Source organism: Salvia splendens, unplaced genomic scaffold, assembly GCF_004379255.2.
Source record: "Salvia splendens isolate huo1 unplaced genomic scaffold, SspV2 ctg914, whole genome shotgun sequence".
In the NCBI taxonomy this organism is placed as follows: Eukaryota; Viridiplantae; Streptophyta; class Magnoliopsida; order Lamiales; family Lamiaceae; genus Salvia; species Salvia splendens.
In genome coordinates, this window is record NW_024599600.1 from 7,453 (window position 1) to 17,117 (window position 9,665).

The 9,665-nt window shown below is 37.9% G+C and overlaps 2 non-coding genes and 2 pseudogenes across 2 annotated transcripts; all 4 read right to left on the reverse strand.

Moving 5' to 3' along the window:
• Positions 1 to 4,030: 4,030 nt before the first annotated feature.
• LOC121791792 lies at positions 4,031 to 6,299 on the reverse strand (annotated as a pseudogene).
• On the reverse strand, positions 6,125 to 6,320 carry LOC121791795. Its single transcript, XR_006048728.1, has one exon. It is a non-coding gene; the product is annotated as a U2 spliceosomal RNA (small nuclear RNA).
• A 424-nt stretch (positions 6,321 to 6,744) lies between these two features.
• LOC121791794 lies at positions 6,745 to 6,940 on the reverse strand. The gene has a single exon (XR_006048727.1). It is a non-coding gene; the product is annotated as a U2 spliceosomal RNA (small nuclear RNA).
• A 657-nt stretch (positions 6,941 to 7,597) lies between these two features.
• Positions 7,598 to 9,659, reverse strand: LOC121791791 (annotated as a pseudogene).
• Positions 9,660 to 9,665: the final 6 nt, after the last annotated feature.

Consider the following 9,665-nt stretch of genomic DNA (forward strand, 5'->3'; position numbering starts at 1 on the left):
GAACCGGCGGTTCCGGAACCGGAACCGGAACCGGCGCAATATTCCCGAACCGGAACCGGCGCAATTCGGTTCGCGGTCCGGTTCAGGTTCAAGATATTTCGAACCGGAACCGTCACCGAACCGGCGGTTCGGGACGGTTCGGAACCGGCGGTTAACCGTGGAACCGCCGGTTCCGGTGCTTAAATCGAGGCAGGGGATGGGGGCCGGTGGTGATCTTCAAAAACGGTCGAAACCGCCGGTTTTTCGGCGGTTAACCGGCGGTTAACCGGAAAAACCGGCGGTTAACCGCCGGTTTAGTGGCTTTCGAGGCGGCGCGGAGCACGAGGCGACAATGGAGCAGCTTTTGCAGACGGTTCGTTGACCGAACCGGCGGTTTTATTTCGGAAACCAGCGGTTTTGGCCCGGAAACCGGCGGTTCCGCCGGTTCCGGCGGTTTTCCGCCAAAACCGCCGGTTTTGTGAAAATTCAAATTTTTTTTTTTTTTTTTAAATTTCAAATTCGAATTCTTCCATTTTCCCCTCATTTTTTTCTATAAATACCCCCCTCTATCCTCATTTACATTCACCCCACTCTTGTGTTAATAAGAGTTTCTCTCTTCAATCTCTCAATTCTCTCTCTTTGTCTCCAATTTCTCATTTGTGCTATTGTGCTTCCATTTAATTACGCAATTGCTACTCTTATTACGCATTGTTATACACTTATACAGTTATACTTGTTCCCGTAGTTCTATAAGTTGTCTTTCTTTCTCAATTACTAAAACAAAAAAAAATATATTATTCCATATTTCTACATTTCTACATACCATTCCAATATGTCTTCATCCCGAGAAGGTCGTGTTGATAAGGGAAAGGGAAAGGCCAAGAGGCCATCCAATATGATCTTCAAGTACAACTTAGCCGCATCCTGAATGATCTATGAAATCTTACCTTGGAATCAACCTTTTTTTCTTGCAAAATGTTGCCCATTTTCTAAGCAAACACATATCAGCACGCTATATACACATTGCTGCATTTCTAATAGGGGCAATTTGATCTTCCAAAGCAATCAATGCATCTCGAACACACATAGTCAGAACATTATTCAAGCATCTAGCATGGAAAAAATCAGAACAAACTATCTATTAGTACTAATTTTTTCCATGCTAGATGCTTGAATAATGTTCTGACTATGTGTGTTCGAGATGCATTGATTGCTTTGGAAGATCAAATTGCCCCTATTAGAAATGCAGCAATGTGTATATAGCGTGCTGATATGTGTTTGCTTAGAAAATGGGCAACATTTTGCAAGAAAAAAGGGTTGATCCCAAGGTAAGAGAACTACGTGGGCTTTGATTCCTCAATAAAATTGTGGATACGTAGGCAACTCAACTTAAATTTGAAAAGTTTAACTTTGAAAGTTTAAGTTGATCTCAAGCCCTTTTCAATTTTTCCTTTTTCCCCCCCATTTCATTTTTTTTTTTAATTTACCTTCCGAGTCCGACGAGGCGACGAGCCGACGCCCGACGACACTTGTAAATTATATTACATTGTTGTATGTTGTTGTATTGTATACTTATGTATTGTAAATTGTAATGTATCGTTGTCCGTTACAACTCAAAATCAATAAAATTTATTTCATTTTCTCCTTATTCGTCTTATTTGTGCTTGAATTATGCATTGTCTTGTTCCGATTTGTTGTATAAAGCCAAATTTCAAATTTAAAAAAAAAAAAAAAAATAATTGAACCGGCGAAACCGCCGGTTCAAAAACCGGAACCGCCAAAACCGCCGGAAAACCGGCGGTTCCGAACCGGAACCGGAACCGCCCGGTTTTCAAACCGGAACCGGAACCGTGAAATAGCCTCACGGTCCGGTTCCGGTTCCGCTTCCGCCAAAACCGGAACCGGCGGTTCCGAACCGGAACCGCCGGTTTTCGAACCGTGGGCATCTCTACCAACCGTGAACTGTCGTGCATGTGTAGAGAGAGAGAGAGAGAGAGAGCGCATCAAACTCAAACCCCTCTCTTCCCTTCCCACAAACCGCCACGTGTGGAGAATTTCTTCCCAACTTTTTCTCTACTTTTCCAGACCACGATGCCAAACGCGCCCCACACATTCAACTGTGCCTCCATTTTAATGCTTTTAAATAGGGAAAAGTTAATGTTAAAGAAATAAATAAATTTGGACTAATCATTTTAAATACAAGATGCAAAAGGTAATTGAGTTAGTGTTAAGTCTTATCATGCACGTACTCTTATCGAGCCTCTCTATAAGGTCACGATAACTTCGGGTCCGATGGGTCTTCTTTGCCTTTACTGTTACGATCATCACGTACATTATTGCCGAGTTATATCTTTTTGCAACACGGCTAAATCGTTTTCGAATTTAAATACAAGAAGTTAAGTTCAGTGTTCAAATTCAAATATAGCAACTTAGGCCATTTTCTTCGGTTGCGTTAGTGTATATTAATAATTATTATGTGGTCATATTATGATTTATTATTTATCATAAGTCGGACAAATTGTTTTCCTGTTTTGTGGTGTAATTTAGAGAAGTTAATTTGTTTATCATGTTGTGTTCTAGGGCGAGTATAGTAATGTGATTTTGTGACAGAGATTATGATAGCGAGACCGAGCTTTTCTTTTTTCCATAATTTTCATGCAATAATAATAATAATAATGAAAAAGCATCCACTTTTTAATTAATATACAGATTATAATGTCCAACAACTTATTCGAAAACGAAATATATGGACTAATATTTAGAAAGGTTGACCGCTGCTTTTACTATGAAACACACAATCATTAGGCCTTGATACTGTAGGGCCGTTTTGCTACATGAAAAAAAAATGAAAATGATCAAATTATAGTAATATGTATGATTAATATAGTACTCTTTTAAGGAATAGTGCTCATATTTTAAAATTCATCAATTACAAGTTTCCCTGTATATTTGTAACAAATAATAGTCTCCCCATTTTCATAGTATAACGCAGTTAATGAAAGGAGGTATAACAAACTTAATACAATAATGAATTTATAAGGAAAATAACAAGGTAAAACTAATTAATTTTATCGAATATAAATTAGGCTAATCCCTTAATGAAACCTTACAGTCATGCTAATCTTTTTTTATACGTTGTCCAATAATTTATTATTACTTCTTTTAGTTCATGTTACTACGTGGATTAAATTGTTCGATTAATTAATTTGTAAGGTATAATCCACGTAAAAGATGCTCTGCACCTACTTATAATATGCCAAATATTAGGTGTAACATTTGGAAGCCAATTAAGAAAATAATAGCAAATCTTGTTCTAAAAAAAATATATTAGCAAATCAATTATCAATGCAACAAGTTAAATAGATAGAGGACAATTGTGCCAATAGTTATTTGTATTGATGTGAAGCACTAACAACTGCTTTCTTTTTCATACTACTAGAAATTTCAAATTTATTGACCCACATCTTAATATATGTCTTCTTCTTTTATTTAATACTACACATAATTCATCTATTCAATCGTTGAAAAGCAAAATTCCAAATCCATGAGGGATTTATTGTAGGTATCCACAAAATCATATTTTCAAATAAAATTACTATGTTCAAAAGATATTTCTATGCAAATGTTAATACTATTGTTATTATTATGTATTTAATTTTGATTTTATTCTTGTATTCATATGATATGTTTTAAAAGATAAATGGTTTGTAAAGGGAACAAGTTTGCACATGCAAGTTAAATTATGGGTGCAAGTAACCTACACGATTATTTATACAATTTATTTCGTAAATCAGCAGTTGTTGTTGATTTATCCCAAATAGTAAAGAGATGGTCCTGAAAGTCCTAACCTAATACATTTATTTATAGTTATATCAAAATTAAAAATATTGCCAGGCTGCAGAGAAAATGCAGAGAATGTGGGCAATCATTTGTTACAGCTTTTGACACATCATACATTTTTTTAAAGTATTAACACTTCAAAATAAATAGTTACTTGTAACATCCACTTCTTTATTAGCTTGACCTAAAAAAATGACGAAATTCAACATTATAAGATGAATAGACAAAATAAATAGTATTTCAAAATTTAGCATACTAAAGCAGCATTATCTTGAAACCTAGTTCCTACTTCTACTTGCTTCACATCTATTAATGTTTGTTTCCTTAAAAAATCTTTGCAAGAATCTAATAGATGTTCAAGAGCAGGGTTTTCGGACCGGTGAAGAAGAATGCTTCCATCGCGGACGAGCTGGTGGAGGGCGTGGTCCGGGAACCGGTGGGCGTTCTCGATCAAGAGTTTGTTGCCAGACTCCGCACATGCTTGCATCAAACCAGTGTAAGTTACCACAAGTGGTTTATTTGCAACTCTGCAGATCTTGTCAATCTGCCGAAACGAACCAAAACGAAAATGAGGAAACAAAACCAAAGTTGTCAAGTCCGACACAATAATAGCGTAAAATGTTGCTCGGGCTAAACTCACCAAGTTGCAAATCAAAGTTAAAAACGTGTATGGAATATATACTACGCACTTGTTTTAGTGCTTCACGGCACCTTCCTGCACTACAGAGGCAGCAAGCAAGGTCATAATAGAGACCAGCGGTACCAACTATCCCTCTTCTCTCCATTTCATCAACGGCCTCATCGACTTCTCCTTCCTTCCATAGAGCATTTACGAGAACTATACACAACAGGGAAAAGGTTTACAAGGTAATACTTATGATGCAGCAGTACACGGTAAGGGTAACGATTTCTGCACCTTCTTGAAGAAATCATAAACTAAGTTATACTTGCCGCAGGCCAACATGACCTGCTCCAACAGAGGCATTTTAGTAGCTCAGAATTGAATGTTTGAATTTTCCTTGAATTTTCATTTTCATATACCCTGCTTGTCCAAGAGTGACAGCAGCTATGCAAAGATAAGCTGCTATGTCCGGATAGGTAGCCATTTGCCCCTACACGAAGTGATCAGATAGAAATCAGACGACAATGTAGCTATCCCTATATATTAGGCACTGATACAAAAATGCATAGTACAATATTTTTACCTGAGAGCCTCTACTGGCCTCCTCGCTTTTCCAAGAGCATCCAGTGCAGCAGTACAAATATATCTAGAAAATAAGAACACATTAGAAGAATCAAAATAACAGAACCTGGAAAATGCCTATATGGAACCAAAAAAGAGAAACTCTAATTTCAGCCACAATCGCATTTCCTATGAAAATCATAGGAGTAATAATCAAAGCCTCAATCTAGTTAAATATATATATATACAACTGGTTAATCAAGAACCCAACAAACAAAAAAAATTATAACACAATGGGGTGTAAATTGTGATGTGCAGCAACTCGAGATTATGGACAAAGTACCTTGGTCTGTGACATTTGAAGCGGTAGCGAGACTGGAGCCATTCAATAAGTTGGAGCAAGAACTTCCACTCGGGGATGTCAATGTCTGAACCATTCAGACTGTAAAAGTAAACTACTTTATTATGAGCGGAACAACAGTAGCCGGTTCAAAACACTGCACACAATTTGGCACACGCGAGAGAATGCCGACGACCACTTAACTGAATATCCATGTCTTACGTCTCAGAGGAACAAAATCAGCCAAGCATGTGAATCACACACTGATCTAAGTCCTCCAAAGCGCTTCTCGCCGCAACTATCCTCTGCTTCTCCCTCCTAACAGAAACAGGCCTCGGAAATGTCGGAAATCCACAAGGGAAAAAGACGAATTCCGGCCCAATAGAAAAACTTCGGCGGCGGATTCCAACACGGACAAACCACCAAGCATCTCGATTTCTTCAATTGGACATGACAATGTAGATTGTGAGCTAATCTTGGTTGAATATTTTATTCACTGACGTTTGGAGAAGAAATCATTTTAATGGATGAGGTTTTGATGAAGATTTACGCGGTTGCAGTAAAATCTGTAATCAGTAGAACTATATTCCATGATTAGTGATCCTAAAAAGACCCAATTTTTAGCTCCATATACTGGTTCCGACTATTCCTTCCGAAATGAAAATTGGAATTTGTTGTACTCATATATTAGAGAAAATCATAAGCAATTAACACGATACTAATATTTACTGAAAGAGGTAGTAATGTTAGCACTAACAAGAATTAAAACTTAAACTGGATTGGTGGGGTGCGCCAGGCCCAAGCAATAGTGCAACGCATGAGCGACGCGCAAAGGCCCAAATAGCAAGCTACTTTGAAGAACCTTTCCCCTCAAAAAATAAATTTAATATCGTGTGAACCAATGATCCACATATCAGATATTAAACTGATAAGAACAGATACTACACTTGATCTTAGCCAAAAGGCCGAGAAAGGTATGAGTTTGAAAGCTTAGGCCCATCTCTTTTCATACTCCTCTCACCCATACCACTATTCTCTCCTTTTCGATGTGGGATTATGGTAGCTTTATCATATTCCAAACACATAAAGGAGAACAATATTTACACAACCAAATTGTTCAACAACAATTTTCAAATGTACAAACATTCATCCAAGAACACAAGATTATTGTCCAATTTTTAGCTCCCTTGTTTATTAACATTTCGACTCTTCATCCAGAATTGAAAATTGCAAAGTGACTTGGTTGTAAATAGACATCATCATTAATCATAACCAATTAACATGACACTAACATTTACTTAAAATAAGTATAAATACAAACTTCACATAGCTCAGAAACTTATAAAGGTGAAGAAGAGGTAAAGTTTGAGTAGTAACAAGAATAAAAGCTTGAACTGGATTGGTGGGATGCGCCAGGCTCAAGCAGTAGTGCAACGCATGAGCGACGCGCGAAGGCCCAAGTAGCAAGCTACTTTGGTGAGCCTTCTCCCTCAAAAAATAAATTTAATATCGTGTGAACCAATGGTCCACATATCAGATATTAAACTGATAAGAACAGATACTACACTTGATCTTAGCCAAAAGGCCGAGAAAGGTATGAGTTTTAATGCCTTGGCCCTTCTCGTTTTATAGTCCTCTCATCCATACCACTATTTTCTTCTTTTCGATGTGGGAATATTTGTCAATTTCCAAATGCTTCATTCTAGCTTGAAACAAACAACTCTCTCTCCCGTTCTTGATTATAGTAGCAGGCAGAAGCATCCATCAAAGGCTGCAGCGGAGAGTCGAACCGAGGAACATACGTTCTGCAAACACACGGTTGCATCAATGAATCATGCGATAAAATTCATGAAAATCTTATTTGTTTGACGTTGATGCTTTATTACTTGATACTCCTATCTGGCTATCTATCTGTTTATTCGGTTCATGTAGCTAATTTTTCAGTTCATAGCACAAAAATTTCCAGAATATTTTTTGTCCTTCAAAATTATTATCGCAGTTCATTAAAAAATCGTAGTATTTGAAATTATTATCATTGAGTTGAATTTTAATCGAGATTAACATAAATGAAACTTGATACTAGTCTTTTTACATTATCCCTCTCTCATTTATTTCCACTGTGCTTGGGTTTGTGGAATAATCATGTGGTTTTACGGTTCATTAACACAGCTTTTGCATTTACTGTCCATCGACATGAAAGCTGGTATATTGCATTACCTACACACACATGACAATGTTCGAGTACATTGCACTAGTAAAAAGGAAAACTGAGCAGGCCTGTATAACTCTCTGCCTACCTTTGTATACATGCCAAACAAAGCCGCCATCAAAATAGGCGAAGCTTTTAAGTATAAAACTTTAATAATTTACACCTTTGGAATATACACAACTCCATAATATGCTGATACAAGTTTCTGCTTCTCAATGGGTAACACGACAAGGGGCTGCTTGTATGGCACATGCACGTCAGGATCGGATTCTACCTTGAGTCTGGATAGACGCGAGTGTTGTGGTTACTCTCCTTGCTGGAAGAAGGTATAACCCGAGCCAGACTCGTTTTTTCTAACCTGCACGTAGTGTTATACCTTCAGTAACCACGTGTTATACCTTCAGTAACCACTAACCAGGCACGATCAAACGGTGTTACTATTGTTACTCTTTACATAATTGCTTATTGTGATCTAAATTGATATTCTCTGAAGAAAACATCAACTACATCATATGTATCTCTGAGCACTATGTAGTAGTAGTAGTAGTATCTAATTAAGAAGGCTTATATAGTCCAGAAACATGGTTTAAGCATATCAACGGCATTGCGAATCAAGATTGTCAACTTACAAAACTTACTCAGAGGCTCAGTAAAAGAAAATCACACCTCATTCATACGTATGATCCAGCAGGAAGAAACTGGGACAAGAGAGCTCCAGAGAAGGGGTCAGTTAATGGGTCGATACTGTTGTAGTGGTCAGAAGGGGAGCGGACAGAAGAGGGCCAACTGATATCTGTGAATAGGTAATCCTCCGGTTATCCCATATGCAACATCATGTCTCTCACTTCCAACATCATGGCATGATTCTCAACAGTCTTCCCAAGCTCAATTTTATCAATATTGCTTTTGTTTTCATTCTCGTCATTCGCCTCCTTGCCTTTATTTTTTGTGATTCTCTCCTGAAGGCTCTTGTATGCTGCTGAGTTCAACAAACCACTCATGGCAGATATCTTTTATGGTTCAATCTTTCTGGAGGGACACCTAGTCGTGGCATTTCATAGGGTTCTGTGGGTTGGGTTAGACCGTTCTAGGCTCTCAGTTCACTAGCGACAGCATCTGAACCCCCAGGATTGTCTCATCTACTGCTTTTGACTGGAAATCAGTCAGACTAGATTTACTTGTACCCCACCATTTGATGTAATTAGTTAAAATCAATCTTCCTCTCAACACTATAAACACCTGCCATTTTCACTTCCTCTGGCTGCCTCATCACCTGCACCTTTAACAGCACACTTAGACCGGCACACAAATCATTTGGAAAATTAAGAAACAAAGCATCTTAATGCATAAATTCAGATTTGAACTCAGTAATAAGACAATTGTATCTATTCAAAGCCAGTCTCACCATAAAGTGCACTGTGGTAATCAGCTCCAGAGTACGGCCAAATTGTGAATCCCATCGACTACTGAGAAAAGAATGTACAGAAGAAAATCAGAAAGTAAAGAATGATGGATGGACCCAATACCAGCTAATCTTGTCAAAAACATGTATAAAATTACCTGGAAAGGGACGGTATTTGGAGACACCCTGGAGAAAACCACTACTCTTCCTGCAAAAGATTTGGCATGTAAGAACCTGAATTCATTTAAAACGGAAACAGCAAAAAACCCGAATATTGACCTCCTAAGTGATGCTGTAGTAATCCTCTCGAGAAGGTTTTGCATTTCCTCAAGGTCCCTTGCATAATCTGTGACCTGTGCAGCCACATCAGTGTTTAAGGAAATAAAATGCAATTGCCACAAAGTTAGTAGTTCATCTAGCCATAAACATTTTTTACACGGAAAACGAACCAATCTACTCCATTGCCATAAAATTATATACTGAGTTAGAAACTTACCGGAAAATTAATAAGTGTTCCAGGGCCCCAGTATTTAAGAGCAGCTAGATCATATGCTCTTGCTGCAGCTTCCTCATCATCATATGCACCTATAGCAGTTTCGGATGGAAAATATCAACACAGGTCTAAGTCCTTTTTCTGCTTCAATACAAAATATGACCAGATTGGCTTACCCAAGTAAACTGCACAATCAACCATGCAACAGCATTCGGTTTC